At 38.4% G+C, this 18,904-nt stretch overlaps 1 long non-coding RNA gene across 1 annotated transcript in view; it reads right to left on the bottom strand.

Annotated features, from left to right (window-relative positions):
• Positions 1–4,832: 4,832 nt before the first annotated feature.
• LOC127542679 (uncharacterized) overlaps positions 4,833–18,904 on the bottom strand; it is a 47,184-nt gene continuing 33,112 nt past the window's right edge. Inside the window, exons 3-8 of the long non-coding RNA XR_007948782.1 lie at positions 13,065–13,163; positions 12,811–12,984; positions 12,492–12,602; positions 12,187–12,395; positions 8,118–8,291; positions 4,833–7,729 (exon numbers count right to left, since the gene is read on the bottom strand). This is a non-coding gene — a long non-coding RNA (uncharacterized LOC127542679). The remainder of the gene's footprint in view (positions 7,730–8,117; positions 8,292–12,186; positions 12,396–12,491; positions 12,603–12,810; positions 12,985–13,064; positions 13,164–18,904) is intronic.

Below are 18,904 nucleotides of genomic sequence, written 5' to 3'. Positions count from 1 at the left end.
ATTTTTAATATATTCTCCAAGTTTTTCTAAATAAACCATTTCAACATCTGCAAACAAAAAGACAATCTCATTTCTTCTTTGCTTATTCTTATTCCCCTTACTTTTTTTTTTATTTTACTGCTATACCTAATATTTATGGTACTATGTCAAATAATAGTGGTGATCACAGAAATCTTTGCTTCCCTACTGATCTCAGTAGAAAGGCTCCTTGATCTGCACATATTATGTTTTTTTTTTAATTTTTAGAAATACTATTAAACATATTAGGGAAAGGTTCATTTTCCTCATTTTCTAGCGTATTAAAAATAAAAATAAATGTATTTCATAGATTTTTATGCATCTACTGAAATAATCATGATTTTTATCATTACTAGTGTCATTTATTATGTTTATAGTTGACTGAACCAACCCTGCATTCCTGATATAAACCTGATCTGGGTATAATGTATAATCTTTTTGATATGTTGCCATTAGCCTCTTCACAAATATTTCATTTTTCTATCAATATGCATTGGTTTTATTTTCCCCATTCTGTTTCTGCCTGATTTAGAAACCAAGATGAATTCCTTATCATAGAAAGGATTTTGTAGGATACCATCTTCCTGTATTTTTGTTAATATACTAGGATTCATCTAATCAGTTCTTTTTTTCCTTTGGGAGTTTGTTAATGACTTCTTTGATTTCTTTTTGTGTGTTCTATTAATTTAGATGATTTCAATTTTTATAAATATTTATCCATTCACTTATCAGTTTTATTGGCAAATTGTTGAGCAAAATAACTTCTAATAATTTCCTTTCTTCATTTCTTATGAATCTTTCTCTTCATTTTTGATACTGGTAATCTAGTTTTCCTATTAAAAATTAAATTGTTAATCTAGTCTATTTTTCTCAAAATAAAAACCCAACTCCTAGTTTTAATTCTTAATTCAATGCTGTTTTTTCTTTTATTTTTTCAATCTTGTCTTGAATTTTTAGAACTTTTCTTTTGTGTTTAATTGGTGTTTTTAATTGGTTATTTTTCTAGTTTTTTAAAAAGGACTATGCATTTTTTTACTTTTTAAATTTTATTTTATTTTCAAATGAAAATCCAACTTTTCTCTCTCCCACTTCACTTCCTCCCTCCCATTGAAAAAGCTAGAAAAACCTATTCTGAACATGCATAATCAAGCAAAATAAATTCCCACCACAGATGTGAGCAAAAAAAAAAATGTCTCACTCTGACTTCATCACCTTTCTATCATGAGTGGCAAGCATGATTTATCACAAGGCCTCTGGAATTGGCCGGTCATTAATTATGTTGATCAGAGTTTTTGAGTCTTTCAAGGTTGTTTGTATTTATAATATTACTATTATTGTACAAATTGCTCTTCTAGTTTTGCTCAATTTATCTTTTTATGTCTTTTCAAGTTTCTCTGAAACTGTTCCCATTATCATTTCTTACAGCACCATAGTATTACATCACATTCATATATCATAACTTGTTTAGCCATTGCCCAACTGAGGGGCATGCCTTCAATTTCCAATTCTTTGTCACCACAAAAAAAACTGCTAAAATATTTTTGTACATATGGATCTTTTTTCCTATATCTTTGATGAATTTGTGATGCAGACCCAGCAGTGATACTTCTGGGTCAAAACATAATTTAATAGGTTTGAGGGCAGCTCTAGCAGCAGTGCATTTAAAAAATCTATCTTCCTTCTCAAAGCCTCTCTAACATTTGTCATTTTACTATTTTTTTGGTCAACTTTGACAATCTGGTGAGTGTGAGATGGGACCTCAGAGTTGTTTTAACTTTCATTTCACTAAATAGTGACTCGGCATTTTTTATGGCTGTTAACGGCTTTGCTTTCTTCCTCTGAAAATTGCCTGCTCGTATGCTTTAACCATTTATTAATTGGGGATTTATTCTGATTCTTATACATTTGAATATATTCAGGGAAATTTGTTTCAAAGACTTCCCCCTTCCACTATTTATTGGTTTCTTTTATAACTCTTATATCTGGTTTGCAAAAACTTTTACATTTTATGTAATCAAAACCGTCCAGTTAATTTTCTGTGATCTTTTCTATCCCTATTTTACAATTTTTTCTTTGCTCCTCTAACTTATGATGGCACCCTTTAAGTCTAAGTCATGAACCTATGTGGAGCTTATTTTAGAATAAGATGTTGGTATATACTTAGTTTTGTTAGATTTCTTTCCAGTTTTTCCAACAGGTTTTGTCAAATGGTGATTTTTCTGTTTGATCTCAATGGTTAGTACTTTGGGTTTATTAAACACCAGGGCATTGTACTCATTTGCTTCTGTACATTATATAATTAATCTGTACCAATGATCAACCTATTTCTTAACCAGTACCAAATTATTTTGATGATTACTGCTATGTATTATGGTTTGAAATACAAGACTGCTATATTCCTGTGCTTAACTTTTTTCAATAATTCTCTTGAGATTCTTCATCTTGTGTCCTACAAAGGGATTTTTTTTCTCCCTCCAGAAAATAATCTTTTAGCATTTTGATTGAAATGGCATCAAATAAGTAAATTAATTTAGGTAGTATTGTCATTTTATTACATTGACTCAGCCAGTTCATAATCAATGAATATTTCTCCAATCATTTAGACCTGCCTTTATTTATGAAAAGAATCTTTTGTAATTGTGTTTAGTTGTTATGTGTGCCTTGGCAGACAGGCTCCAAAACATTTTATTCTTTCTGTAGTTATTTTGAATGGAATTTCTCTATCTCTTCCTACCAAATTTTGTTAGAAACACATAAAAATACTAATGATTTATGTGGGTTTATTTTATATCCTGTAACTTTGCTAAGGTGTTAACTGTTTCAATTAAGTTTAGTTGATTCTAAGGTTTACTAAGTAAACTGTTACATCATTTTCAAAAATAATACTTTGGGGGCAGCTAGGTAGTACAGTGGATAGAGCCACAATCTTGCAGTCAAGAGGACACGAGTTTAAATACACCCTCACACACTAGTTGTGAGACTTTGGACAAGCCACTTAACTGACTGCCCTCAAAAAAGCGCAATAATTTTGTTTACTCTTTGCCTGTGCTTATTCCCACTTTGTCATTCTACTGCCACACTGAATAGTAATGATGATAACGGACCTCCTAGCTTCACCACTGATTTTATTGGAAAGGCCTCTAGTTTATCTCTATTAAAGATTATGCTAACTCTTGGTTTTAGATACTTGTCCTATCAAGGAAATTTCCATTTATTACCATACTTCCTAGTATTCTGTTTTAAACTGGAATGGGTTTTATATTTTGTCAAACACTTTTTCTGCATCTATTGACATAATAATTTTTGTTGTTCTTATAATTGATATAGTTAATTAGGCTTATAGTTTCCCAGACCTCTATTCTTGATACAAATCCAGCCTAATCAAAGTATATAATCTTTCTACAGTAATGTGTTATTATAGTCTCCTTGCTAACTTTTTTTTTAACATAAACATTCATTAGGGATATTAGTCCAGTTTTCTTCGCTTTGATTCTCCCTAGTTTTGGTATCAACACTGTATTTGTATTTTAATTTGTTAGGACACCTTATTTTTCCTACCTTTTCAGTTTATGTAATGTTGGAATTAATTGTTCTTTAAACGTTTGAGAACTTGCTTGTAAATCCATCTGTTTTTTGTTTTTTTTTTTTCTTTGAGAGTTAATTTATGGATTGTTTGATTTCTTTTTCAAAGATTGGCTTATTTAAATCCTCTATTTCTCATTCTGCTAATATGGACATTGTACATTCTATATTCATCCATTTCATTTGGATTGTCAATTTTATTGGTATATAATATTTACTTTTATTTCTTCTTTGTTATAAACTCACCTTTTTCATTTTTGATGCTGGTAATTTGGCTTCCTCTTAGCTAATGGTTTATCTATCTTATTACCGCCCCCCTCCACCCAAATGAACTTCAAGGTTTTTTAATAGTGTGTGTGTATGTATGTATGTGTGTTTGTGTGTGTGTATATATATATACACACACACACACATATGTATATATATAATAGTATGTGTGTTTTGATTTTTGCTAATCATTTTATTGATTTTTCCATTTTGATTTTTAATTGGGATTTTTAAATTTGTTAATTTTCTAGTGGGTTTTTAATTTTTTATCTTATTTGCATGCCCAAATTGTTGACCTTTCTTTCATATCCAAAACATTAGTAAGGGAGAATTTTCTTGTTATAGGCACCTATAGTTACATCTTTAAAAATCTCAATATGTTGTCATCTTTAATAAAACTGTTTCTATGACTTGCTCTTTGCCCATTCTATAGGAATAAGTTAGTCTCTAATTAAATTTCAATCATTTAGTGAGAGGTTCTTTACTGCATATATTTTTAATTGCATTGTGGTTTTTAAGAATGCATTTTAATATTTCTGCATGTATAAAATTTTTATAGCTTAACACAGAATCCATTTTTGTGAAGGTACTATGCAGAGCTGATTAAGAGGTATCTACATTTTCATTTAAATAATTTCTCAAATTCTAGTCACATCTATTTATTTTATTGTTTCTCCCTGTAACTCATTTAACTTATTTATGTAGTTAGATGCCATAATATTTGGCATATTTATATTTAGTCTTGATATTAATTCACAGTCTGTTTACTTTTTAGCAAAATGTAATTTTCCTGCTTCTCTTTTAAGACTATTTTGCTTGGTGCTTTGTCAGAGATCATGTTTGCAACTCCTGCCTTTTTTTACACCAGTGGAAGTATAATAGATTTTGCTTCAACCTCTTATTGTAATTCTGTGTCCATCTTTCTGTTTCAAGTGTTTCTTGTAAATAACATTGTTTGAATTCTGCTTTCTAATCCAATTTGCTACCCTTTTCTGTATTATGGGTGATTACATTAAAGCTATGATTTTTAGTTGTCTCTTCCATACTAGTTTTTTACTTTTCTTTCTTTCATATCCCATCTTTCCTTCCAGTTAATCCCTCCCCTAGTCTACCCACCCTCTTATCCCCTACCTTTTCCTCCTGTTTCCCTATTGAATGAAATGTATTTTTGTATCCAAAAGTGTATACTCTTCCCTCCTTTGACTAGTTTAGATGAAAGATTCGTGTTATCCTCTCTCTCTTGCACCCCTTCCTTCTTATTTGTATAAAGCACAACTAAGTGAGGCAATTTCCCCCATTCTTTCTCTCCTATCTCCACCTCCCTCACCCAATTCTCTTTCCCTCCCTTTCCATTTTTCATTTCAGATCATCAAAATGTAACAAACTACTGTCAAGCCTCATCTCCCTCTGTGATTCTTGATGATACATATATCATCTTCCTGTATTAGGATATAAAGTTTATCCTTGTTTAGCCCTTTATGACTAATTTTCCATTCGGCTAATAAAGTGATTCTCTTAAAGTGGATGTCTGATCTCATCACCCCCTTCCCCCACCTCAATAAACTCTAGGAGTTTCTAATACCTCCAGGAACAAATGTAAAATGTTCTGTTAGGAATTCAAAGCCTTTCATGCCCTATCCCCTCCTACCTTTCCAGTCTTCTTACACCTTACTCCCCGACAGGTATTCTGTGATCCAGTGACTCTGGCCTCCTGGCTGTTCCACGAACAAGGCACTCCATTTGTCAGATCCAGGCATTCCCTCTGGCTGTCCCATATGCCTGGAACATTCCCTTCTCCTCCACTCCCCCTACTCTCCTCCCTGGCTTCCTTTAAGTCCCAATTAAAATCCACTTTCCATAGGAAGCCTTTCTCAACCCCTCTTCATTCCAGTGTCTCTCCTTTGTTGATTAATGCCTATTTATCCCATATAGAGCTTGCTTTGTATGTATTTGTCTGCATGTTGTCTCTCCCATTAGATTGTGAGCTCCTCTCTGAGGGGAAGGGCTGTCTTTTGCCTCTTTTTGTTTCCCTAGCACTAAGCATAGTGCCTGGCAAATGTTTAAAAAATGTTTCCTGAATGAATGAAAAATGTTATATGAAGGCAATTAAATATTAAAGCATAACAAAATGGTAAACATGAAGAAGTAAAAAAATTCAATTCAAGCAATTATTCGAAAGCTAAATATGTCAGGACTTCCAAGTATCACACTTCATCTTGGGAACACAACAATCAAAACATTCTTGACCTCAAGGAAAACTTAGGAAGTACAGTGACACCCGAGTGAAGAAAGAAGTCAAAAGAGAACACACTCTCTGCTTCCAGTTGTGAAAAACAAGGCCAGGATGGCTATGAGTCCTAGCATTTCACTGTCATAGGGAACTCTGTGGTGAGGAAAGTCCACCCTATTGGAGCTTTAGACAATTGCCAAGAGAACTAAAGTCACATGAGTTGCCTACAGTCACCTGACCAGTCGGAGACAGGCCTTGAACCCAGGTCTTCCTGCATCAAAGACTGGCTCCCTATTCACTTTGCCATGCTGCCTCTCATAAAAAGACAGAAAGACAATATTAACCACAATGGAACTATGTCAAATGCATAAACCATCTTTGTTAAGATCTCAGAAAAAGTTTACACACAATCTCTGCAGAGTTACATTATAATCATTCACAATTACTTTTTGCTTAGTTTCTTTTCACTTTTTGTATTTTTATTCAAATATTTGAGCTTAATGGAAATAAAAATATTGAAAAATAAAGAAAAATTAAAAAGTGTCATTGACAATGAAGAGGATATCAATATTAAGCATATATATACCTAATGACACAGCAAGGCACTTTATAAATGAAAATGTATTGAGTTACCAAAAAAATGCATATAATACAATAAACAGTGGGAAACTTTGACATCCTGCTAACATAATGACAAATCAAAATAAAAAAGATTAATAAGAAAGCAATTACAGATGTGAACAGAGTGCTGAAAAAGGTAGATTTGATAGAACTCAATGGGGAAAAGGAAGAGAATATTTTTTCCCAAATACACAGAAATCATTCACAAAAATGGACAAAACAAATAAATAAGTCTTAAACATGTTTTTAAATCACTATATAATAAAAAAGTTATCAAAAGGAGAAATACACTTAATAAATGAAGGCCTTTATGGAAAATAAAATATGTCTCAATAATGCATGTGTAAATTAAATTAATTACAGGAAACCACAATTATATAATATCAACTTTATTGGACAAGGCTAAAGCAATATTCAGGGGCCAATTTATATCCGGGGGGAGGGGGCATAAGAAATGTTATGAGTTGACTTAATATTTTTTAAAAAATTAAAAATAAACAGTTCAATACCTCCAAAATGAGACCAAAAAAGAAAATTGCTAGAATTAAACGAGAAATGAACCAAAACATTTTTCAAATAAAAATATCACTAAATTAACAAAAGAGTTGGCTATTAAAAAAAGGATAAATAAAATGGATAAACCACTGGCATATGTAATCAAAAATAATCCCAACTTCAAAATTGGAAAAGAGAAAGAGAGAAATCACAAGGAATGAGGATGATATAAAGAAGATTGAGAATATTACTACACAAGTGGCAACAAAACAGAGAATATAGAGATAACTATTTACAAAAAATGGATACCCAAATTGACAAAATAATCAACAAATAACTGATATAATCACACTATCAGAGGATGACTGAGCAAATCATTATTCAGCTGCCAAATAAAAAGATGGTGCTAGAACCTTATGTATTTATAAATGAATCATATCAGAACAGTCCAAAATCAAATAAAAAGATGGTGTTGTCCCTGACTCTATGAGGTAAATATAGTCCTGATGTGCAGACCTGTTGAGAATAAGGCAGACAGAGAACTACAAATCAATAGTGTTAAGGAATAGCAATGCAAAAAAAATATTAGATATAACAAACACTGGCAAATAAAATACAGCAAGAGAAAAAAATCCAAACCTGAGCCCTATAATGTAGTAGAAGTAATACTGGTAATATAAGGGATTGGAATATTGCAAAAGAGCCTACATGATAAAATAAAAATCATTAAAATAATGCTGGTTGTAATATTATAGAACAAGTTAATATTTTTGCAAACATGTCCTGTTCCCAAAACATGCCAGAAACATCCTCAAAAGTACCCTGAAAGGCAAATAGAACCAATATTTATTATTACCACTTTACATATGAAGAAGCTAAAACTCCACCAAGTTAAATGACTCACCTAAAGCCCCACAAGTATATGCCAGAGTGCCAGGGTTAGACTTCCAATGTCAAAATCTCCTGACTCCAAACCCAGCAGACTTTCCTCCATAACAATGGTGGTAAACTCAAATAGAAACAGGGCCACTAACAGTAAGGATCTTTGCATATCCTGCTGCATATTGACTTAGAAAACCTAAAAAATAAGTGATAAAGGCTATATGACAATATAGAAATATACCAGTAACAAAACTCTAGATCAGGAGTTCTTAACCTGGAATCCATGGAACATGAATGAGACGAGAGTCTGGATGGGACAAAACGACATCATTATTTTCACTAATCTCTAACTGCAATTTAGCATTTCCTTAAATTATGAATATAGGTACCAGACCACAGTAATACTAGCAGGACCCATGAGCGTCACCAACAGAAATCGCAGATATTTTTCCATCTCATTACTGCTGTTAGATTTACACTTAACCCGACTTCTAAATGACTGTAGTTACTAGACCCACCACTGGATTGCAAGTTATCCCAGTTCCAGATTGTATTTCTGAATAACTGATTTCCTTTGTAACCCTATGTATTGTATTTTATTTGAATTGGGATTTGGGGGCATGCCCAGATTGCCTAAGAGAGAGGCCCTCTAGTGGCAGACACCAGACAGCCTGTGGTGGCTTCGTGGTCCATCAGGTATTGATAACCACAATACCTGACCAGAGGCACCTGGGGGTACCGGCCAGTTACTAAGCTGGGGAGAAAAAGAGTACCTTCCCCTCCTTTTAGGTTTATGGTTCTAAGGTCCAGGCCTGGGGTTTGGTCTGTTTCATTTGTCCTTTTCAGTTCTAGATGCAGAAAGACTTGAGTAAGGGACCTTGGAGCCAGGATTCCAAGTCACATGGAAGGAAGCCCTGGAGAAGCCAGGGTGCTGGGACAGAAGCCAAAGGTCGGGGAAAGGAGTTTAGAACTTGGTGGGATTAATGTTATATAGGAACTGAACTAAACTGTGATATTAATCTATCTCATCTCCCCCAACTATGGAGTCTGGAGGATTTTGTCTGTATGTTTGTGCTTGCCATACTTTGGAAGGAAATGTTACTTTGAAAAAAAGCTAATTGGATTGTTAATGTTTAAATGGAACTAGGATATAGGGGACCCCTAAAATTGGGAATCATGTACTGATGAGAGCTTGAGCCAATGACAAAGACTATATACCTTAATCCCCAGACCTTCTCAAAGGTACCAGAGAACCCTCAACAAGGGGTGAAATGTAATAATTGGGCTTTGGGTGGTGGGGGTCAGTAATCACTATTACACAAGGAACCAAAGTCAGGATCATTTAAACCTGGCAACCTGGATTATAAATAAAGATTTTGAAACACGATCTTCCAAAATGTAAAAGAAAAAAAAAATACAAGTTCACAAACAAGAGTACCTTATCCAGCAAAGCCAAGTTTAACCCTTACAGGGGAAAATTGCACCTTTAATCGAATAGGGTAGTGGAGTCAAAACTCCTAAACTAAGGATCAAAGTATGCTCTATGTTAACTTTGCAAATCAAATAGTATCACCACCTATATACTCCAGTATTTTAATTTATTTTGTTAAACATTTCCCAATTCCATTTGAATCTGGTTCCTGCTACACTCTAGTGCTCTGGTAGAGAGGACTGTCAAGTCCTGTTCCTGATGTAAAAATGGGAAAGAACTCTGAAATGCAAAAACGAACTGAACAGAACACCACACACTTTCAGGGGCTGCAGTTCCTTTGGCAGGACAAACCCAGATTCCTAAATCACAAATAATGACCAGGAAGCTTAATACCATTTTCCTCCCAGTGTCAAACCCTGAGGGCCACAAGTGACCAACGTGGTGCCAAAACAATCCTAACCTTCCAGGAAGTGAGTAAGCTTCATCTCCTTGACTTCCAGGCCTCCTAGTTTTGGCTCCTTCTCATAAAGCTGCAAACTATGGTTTATACATGTTAGAAACACAAAATGGCTTCAAACCTGAGATGGCATACACCTGCTACTGAACAATGGCCCCGACGAGCAGAACAGAATCCACAGAAAATTCAGGTCAAATTTAATCAAATATCTGGAACTGCTTTTTTTTTTTTTTTTCCATTTTAGAGGCATAGAAATTTTAGTTATTTCATAACTACTGCAAAAAGAGAAAACACTGGATTCAGATGTCTTTAACATGATTCCAATCAAATATTTGACTCTACCATGTGCTGTGAGACAATAGCAAACAGACTTTAAAAATACACTACACACAAACTTTTAAACAGAGATGAAACAAAATCTCAGCCGGACATTAGTAATTATGAGAACCATCGATTTTGAGCTAAAAGAATAATCTAGTTTTTTAAAGATAAGGCAATTTAGGTGCAGACAGGAGTGCTAAGACAAGGTTTGGCTAAGAGGAAGCAAGCGCTAGGATCAGAGGTGAAGCCCTCAGGTCAAATGCAGGGCTACCCACGGCACCCCAGCTTCGGGCCAGAAACCCCTGCGGGACTAGGGGTGGGAGGAGAGGGGAAGCGCAAACAGCTGGCTTTCAATTTGCTTCTTTGTTCAGGTGTGCCGTGCACGAGCCACCCGGAGACAGAACAAGCCAAGTACAATCGAACCCTATCCCACCCACTCCACGCCACGGCAGCTGGGGGGTGGGAGTGGGAGTGGGGGAAGGTTCAGAAGTGACGAAGCCAAAGAAGAGTCGCCGAACCAGAAGATCAAAAAGACAGACAGACAGACAGATGTTTGGATCATAAATTCCTAACAGAGAAAATCACGTCAAAGGTTGGAACTTCAGAAGGACTGGCCAAGGAAAAGGCAGATTTTAAAGAGGAGAGAAAGACTGGTCTCGTTTCTGACTTGCCAGAGCGAGCCTCTCACCACCGCCCCCTTCCCGCCCCTAATCCCGCCCTCCTCCCTCTCCCCGCCTCCTCCCCGCCCCTAATCCCGCCCACCTCCCAGCTCTCTCCGCTCCCTCCTCTCCCTCCACTGATCCCGCCCTCTTCCCTCTCTCACCGCCCCCTCCCCTCTCCTGCTCCTGCAGGTGCCCCCCTCCCCTCTCCTGCTCCTGCGGCTGACCCCCTCCCCTCTTCTGCTCCTGCAGGTAGCCCCCTCCTCTCTCCTGCTCCTGCAGCTGACTCCCTCCCCTCTCCTGCTCCTGCAGCTGACTCCCTCCCCTCTCCTGCTCCTGCAGCTGGCCCCCTCCCCTCTCTTGCTCCTGCAGCTGGTCCCCTCCCCTCTCTTGCTCCTGCAGTTGGTCCCCTCCCCTCTTTTGCTCTCCCTCCCGCCTCTCCCTTCTCTTACTCCTGCAGGTGTCCCCCTCCCTTCTCTTACTCCTGCAGGTGGCCCCCTCCCTTCTCTTGCTCCTGCAGGTGGCCCCCTCCCCTCTCTTGCTCCTGCAGGTGGCCCCCTCCCCTCTCTTGCTCCTGCAGATGGCCCCCTCCCCTCTCTTACTCCTGCAGATGGCCCCCTCCCTTTTATCTCTGCGGTTGCTCCACTCCCTTTTCTTACTCCTGCAGGTGGCCCCCTCCCTTCTCCTATCTCTGCAGTTGGCCCCCTCCCTTCTATCTCTGCAGTTGGCCCCCTCCCTTCTATCTCTGCAGTTGGCCCCCTCCCTTCTATCTCTGCAGTTGGCCCCCTCCCTTCTCTTACTCCTGCAGGTGGTCTCCTCCCTTCTATCTCTACAGTTGGCCCCCTCCCCTCTCTTACTCCTGCAGGTGGTCTCCTCCCTTCTATCTCTACAGTTGGCCCCCTCCCCTATCTCTGCAGTTGGCCCCTTCCCCTCTTTTGCTACCACTCCCGCTCCCTCCTCTCCCCTGCTCCTGCCTCCTCCACCCTCTTTTCCTGCCCCTAGAACTGGCCCTCTCCCCTTTTTTGTTCCTACTCCCGCTTTCTTCTGTCCCCTGCTCCTATCCCCACCCCCTCCTCTTTCTTGTTCCATCCATCCTCTTGCTCCTGCTGCAGACTCCCCTCGTCTGTCCTGCCCCTTCCCCTCTTTTCTTCCTATAGCCCCTTCCCTCTTCTCTCACGGACTGTCTCCTTTTACCCCTCCCCCTCCCCTAAACCCCTCTCACCGCTCATTCTGCAGTTCCCACGTCCTCTGAAAGATGCGCCTAGGGTCTCTGGAGCGGGCTTGGAGAAGCAGCGCCGAAGGTCCTCGAGTCTCGGCCACCGCCATCGGGCAGCCCGAGATGCGGCCTAGCAAGGCCCACCTCACAACTGGGGCCGCCTAGAGTGCCGGAGCTGCCAAACCGAACCGAACGCAGTCGTGGTCACCTTATGACTGACAAGAACCAGGGAGGGTGAACATCCTCCCCTTGTAGGCTGCTCCCATTGGTCTTCACGCCCAGCCAATGGGAACGCTTCCCTCGCGCCTCACCTTCGTAGGCTCCTGTGATTGAGCCAGAAGCTGGCCAATGAGAAAGATGGGATTCGAGCCTGGGTACCCAGCCTGCAAGCCTGAGGAGCTGACAGCTCAAGCTTCCCGTTTCTGAGAGAAGGAGAAATTGAACTGCTCCCCCTCCCCCCAGCCTCTCCCTTGCGAAAAGCATCAAGCCTCCATTAGGGGGGTGGGGGGCATGGTGGCGTAATTCAATCCATCTCAAGGAATTGATTGAGGAAGGGCCCAAAATAAAAAGATGGACACTGCCAGAACCAGTTTTGCCCACCAGCCCTACCTGGAGGCCAATCCTCCTCACCTTTCTTATGCAGCTGAGGTGGGAAAGGGTTAGGGAGGCTGAAGGGCTGAAAGGGTAAGGTCTGGGGACGCAAAGCCTCTAGTTTTTCTTTCCCATGCCATCACATTTGGTCCTTAATTTCCCCTCCATTCTCGGTTTCTTATGGCCTATATATATGCTTATGTGTCTCATATCCTGAAAAACAAAAACAAAAAAAAAACACAAAACCTTTCCTTGAGCCATCCATCCCTGGTAGCTATCCTCCTATCAGTCACCTCTGTGCTGGACAGCCATGTGCCTTGGTCATTGATGGTCTCCCTGTCTCTGGGTGCCAGAAAGTAGACCACCTGATGAGAGGTAGGAGTAGGAAGAACCTGAAGATAAAAGGAGAGAGTGGGCAATTAGCTGAGGAGACTGAATGTGGTCACTTGCCCAGGTAGACGAGTTAGCCTTGGTGAGGAAAAGAGGCACCTCATACTGTGAGATGGGATGAAGGAGGAGAGTGTCAGAAGGCATTTGGATGACATGAAATGGGGAGGGGGCGAGAAGAGGGAGTTCTCAGAAAATGACCTGAATTTTATCAGTAAAATATACAGTAAGATTCTCAGCAATGTGGGTAAGAGGAGAGGGAACCAGGGGAAGTTTGAGGAGGGATGAAACAGTTTGAAAAAGGCACTGTGGTGAGTGAAGTAGTAAGTTAATTAGGGAGATGTGAAATGACTTCCTTGCAGCAGTGAAGGATAAGATAAGATTTTAATATAAACTTGTATTTATACTGGAGCCAGTCAGCCTGGTTTGGTGATTTTTCTCCATCTTAGTTCAACCATACACAAAAAGTAGAAAGACAAGATATTGAAAGTTATGACTAGGTATTCCACGGTGGCCAACCCTGCTGATCAATCAGTGCTGGGGAGGCTCTGGTGGAGAATACACTGAGAGCATTCTTATTATATTACCTGCCCTTTGTCACACATCCCTACCTGCAAATTGTCAAATTCTTGCTACCTTGGGGAAGAATTGAGATGCAAGAGCCCAACTTTTTTTGCTGAGGTAGACACATAAAAGCCCCACCTTGAAGTCATTCCTCATCATCGAATTTACATGTTGTTACCATACCAAAATAAGGGCAAAATGGGTACGTGATAAAGAGTGACAATATAGGCAAATTAGGAGAGCAAGAGATAATTTGCCTATCAGACCTTTAAGAAAAGGGAGTAATGTATGGCCAAAGAACTAGAGAACATTATGAAATGCCAAATGGATAACTTTGTGCAAAAACTTTTTCATTTAATGTAATCAAACAAAACCAATGCAGGCAAGATTAGAAGGAAAGCAGGAAGCTGGGGAAAAGTCTTAGAGCCAGTGTTTCATATAAAGGCCTTATTTTTCAAATATATACAGAACTGAGCCAAATTTATAAGAATACACATCATTCCTCAAATGATATTTGGTCAAAGGATACAAACAATGTTCAGATGAAGAAATTAAGGTCATTTCAAGTCATGTGAAAAAATGCTCTAAATCACTCTTGATGAAAGAAATGCAAATTAAGACAACTCTGTGGTACCATCTCACACCTTTAAGGTTGGCTAAGATGACAGGAAAAGATAATGATAAACACTGGAGAGGATGTGGGAAAGCTGGGACACTGCTGCATTGTTGGTGGAGTTGTGAAATGATTCAACCAATCTGGAGAGCAGTGCTACTATTGGGTCTATATCCCAAAGAAATCATAGAGGGAAGAGGACCATGTACAAAAGTGTTTGTAGCAGCTCTTTTTGTGGTGGCAAAGAATTGAAAAAATGAGTAGATGCCCATCAATTGCGGAATGGCTGAATAAGTTATGGTATGTGAAAATAATGGGACATTATTGTTCTATAAAAAAAATGAAGAACAGACTGACTTTAGAAAGGACTGAAAAGAATTGTACGAACTAATGCTGAGTGAAACAAGAACCACCAAGATCACATTGTACACAACAACAGCAAAATTGTGCAATGATCAATTTTGATAGACTCAGTTCTCAGCAATTCAGTGATCCAGGGCAATCCCAAAAAGCTTTGGATGAAAAATGCCATCCACATCCAGAGAGAGAACTATGGAGACTGAACATAAATCAATACATGCTATGTTCACTTTTTTACCTTGTGGTTTTTCTTTTTTGTTCTGATTTTTCTCTCCCACCACGATTCACATGGAAAAATGTAAAAACTGAATGTACATTTATAACCAAAAAAATGTTGTTTTACATGTAACTTGGAAAAATTAAAATTAAAAAAGAAAAAGAAAAAAATCTTGCTACCTTAACTTCTTACAGTAAAATCCTTTTAATTCTCTTTGTCCTGAGTTTCATACTAGCTCGAATTAATAATTTTCCTTTCAACCAAAGGACGGTGGGAGTGATCCAAAGATGAGGCTTAGCTGGGTAAAATAAGAGGGCAGAGGACTCAGGGGAAGAAGACAGTGTAAAGTTGAACTGGTTCACTAAGGAGTCACGATGAGGAGGGGGAGCTAGTGTAGGGATGACTAGCTGGGAAATGAACTGAGGGGTCTAGGGATTGGAGAACAAATGAGAACCAAGAAGAGAGAATGGAGTGGCAAGGCAAAGAGCGATGGAATAACAATAGATTATAATAAAATGCAAGAATTTCAGAGAGTTCATGTGCATGAAAAGATTAGGGTTAGTATTTGTGGATGATGGCAAAATCAAGAGTATGAACATCTCTGTGTATGGCTAAAATGGAGTGGAGGACTGGGTCATAGTAGAATAAGCTCAGGGACTGTGAGGTTAAGATGTTTAAGGGAATATCAGGATGGATGTAGAAATTTAGAAAAGAGAAAGAGAAAAACAATCTAGTAGTAATCCTGGACCCCTCACTCTCTCTCACCTCCAGCCATTTCCAGTCTGTTGACAAGGCCTGTCCATGTTACCTTTGTAGCATCTTCTCCCCCCTCCCCCACATAGACCGTCATCCCCTCACTCCAGAACTATTACAATAATTGCTGGAGGGGCTGCCTGCCTCAAATTTCTCCTCAATCCAGTTCATCCTCCAGTCATTCACCAAAGGGATTTTCCTAAAGCTCAAAATCTGATCAATAAACTCCAGTGGATCCCTATTATCAAAGACAAAATATTCTGTTTAGCATTCAGAGCCTTTCATAATCTAATCCCTTTCTACTCTCACAGTCTTTTTTACCTTATTCTCTAACACATACTCTTTAAAAGTGACCTTATGGCTGATCCACAATCAAGACATTCTCTCTGGCTGCTCTCCCGATTTATCTCTAGGCTTTCCTGGCTTCCTTTCAATCCCAACTAAAATCTTATCATTTACAGAAAGCCTTTCCCAGCCTCTGTTAACTCCAGTGTCTTTCCTTTTTAAATTATTTCCTATCGATCCTGAATAGAGTTTGTTGTACACATTTGTTTGCTTGTTATCCTTCCCATTAGACTGTAAGCTCCTTGAGATCAGGGGACCCTATTTTGCCTTTTTTTTGTGCATCTCCCCAGCACTTAGCACAGTATCTGGAACATAAACATTTGAACTGATCAAATGTTTAATCACTGAGAGCCAGGCACTGAACACATTGAGGAAAAAAAGGGAAGTGTTTCAGAGGTCAGTAGACAGTAGATACCACAATTTTGATTGTCTAGTAGATATGGATTGAGTAAACCTTAAAGGAGGAGAGGTTGCCCAATCATGGAGGGCATAGAGAAAACCTGAAAGTGGTCATGAGAACCAAGGAGTATTTCAACTCCCCCCACCAGTGAAGAGGATATGGGGTCAGAAAGGAAAAGATTTAAGATGAAAGCAAATGTATTACCTACAGAACTGGCACTGCAGAGAGCACAGTGGAAGGGGATGGGAAGCTTTAGAATGGGAACACTGGGGTTGGGTGAGGAGAATGAAAATAAGATTTGAGAATGGGTAAAGGGTCTGAATAATAATCCCTAGGGATCAGAATCGCTGCAATGGACAGGGGAGTCATGGTGCGTGTTCATAGTCTATAGGCGTTTGGCCTCAGAGTAAAATCTTCTTAGGACCTTACGAATAAAGAAGGAGATGGGAGATTGGAATCAAAGAAGCAGTGCTAGTTCCCCTTCCCCTAGGCAGGATAGAATGGCCATTCTCCTCGGCATAGACACAATTCTTGCAGTTGTTATGAAGATAAAATGAGATAATGAAGATGTACAAGCACATGGTCATCCGAAATAATTCACAAGCTGGGGACGTCTGCAAGTCAAGGGGCAAATCTTAACACTTTAACTAATGGACTAAGTTTCCTAAAGGAAATCTAAATTTACAAGGACAAAAGTGGGACTTGTTATGGCAGAGGACAGAGCAAGGAACATTAACTATGCTAATATACTAATGCATTAGTAAATCACCTGGTGGGTCTTAGCAATCTTGTTTCTATAATGTAGCCCCAGGAGTTAACATCTGTAACAACCTTCAGATATGGAAAGAGCGGGCATCAGTATAAGATGGCTCTGTCTGTAGAAGATAATTCTGTCTGTACAAGGTAATTATACTAGGTCAGTTTGTTCTTCACTGGAGCCCACTCAGATACTGGGTTGCTGCCAGGGACATGGTCATTTGTTGTGGTCCAACAACTCAATGGATAAAATTTGTAAACATGTTTAGCACAATTCTTGGCAAATGCTATGTAGATGCTTCCTTCATTCATGCCTTAATGAAAATCTTTTTTTTTTTTTAAATTTCATTATGCCATTCCACTAGCAACATTTTGGCTAATAGAAACTTGTTTTCTGTTAAATATTAGTTTCACATAGCTAAAGCCTGACTTATGGAACGATAATGTTAAGAGAAGACTTTTTGACACTCTTCCGATAAGAAACCAAAGGGGAGTTTTGAGTTTCCCCAACATGATTTAGCTATTTGTGAAGGGATTTTATTGGATCCTACTCTGCAGTTATTTTGGAGACATCTTTCAATCAGCTTACACTAAAACCTCTAAATGCAGTTAAATTTATAACCCAACTTAGTTCATCTATAGAGGCTGTTTCTTTCCTTATGGGATGTATGAGAATATGATTTTATTCAACTGAGTTTGTTGAATTTTTATGGCCTAGAAGGGTGAACAAGGTTGTTCTATGTCAAAAATTATTTCTCTCTGACAATTTCATTTATAAAAAGTCTCATTAGGAACCTTATCTTGGTTCAGGGTTATTTTTCTACCTCATGACCTAGTGCTCATGAGTCATTCCCCAATTGGAAAATGGTCAAAGAATATGAACAGGCAGTTTTTGGACAGAAAAATTAAAGCCATCTATAGATGTATGAAAAAATGCTTGAAATTACTATTGATTAGAGAAATGGAAATTAAAATAACTCTGAGATACTGCTTCATACCTCTCAGATTGGTGAATATGACAAAAAAGGAAAATGATAAAATTTGGAGGGGATGTGGGAAAACTGGGACACTAATGTACTATTGGTGGAGTTGTGAACTTATCCTAGTGTTCTGGAGAGTAATTTGGTGCTATGCCCAAATAGCTAAAAAAAATTGCATATACCATTTAGCCCAGGAATATCACTGCTAGGTCTGTATCCCAAAGAAATTAAATAAAAGGGAAGAGAGCATATTTATAGAAAAATATTTACAGCAGCCTTTTTGGTGGTGGATAAAAATTGGTAATTGAGGGGATAACCACTGATTGAAGAAGAGCTGAACAAGTTCTGGTATATGGTTATACTGGAATATTATTGTGCTATAAAAAATGCAAAGACGGTTTCAAAAAACCTAGGAAGACTTACATGAACTGATGTTGAATAAAGTAAACAGAACCAGGAGAACATCCTACACAGTAACAGCAACGTGGGATGATTATCTGTGAATGATTTAGCTAATCTCAGCAATACAATCCAAGACAATTCTAAAGGACTCATGATGAAAAATGCTATTCACCTCCAGAGAAAGAAGTAATGTTGCCTGATTACAGACTGAGCATACTATTTCTCTCTGTGTTTCTGTCTCTCTCTGTCTCTGTCTCTATGTGTGTGTGTGTCTGTCTCTTTTTCTTTTTTGAGTCTTCTTGTACAAAATGACTAATATGGAAATGTTTTACATGATTGTACATGTATAATCTATG

This window comes from Antechinus flavipes, chromosome X (assembly GCF_016432865.1).
Source record: "Antechinus flavipes isolate AdamAnt ecotype Samford, QLD, Australia chromosome X, AdamAnt_v2, whole genome shotgun sequence".
NCBI lineage: Eukaryota > Metazoa > Chordata > Mammalia > Dasyuromorphia > Dasyuridae > Antechinus > Antechinus flavipes.
Note: the sequence above shows the minus strand (reverse complement) of the source record. Positions and strands in the feature narration are given on the sequence as shown.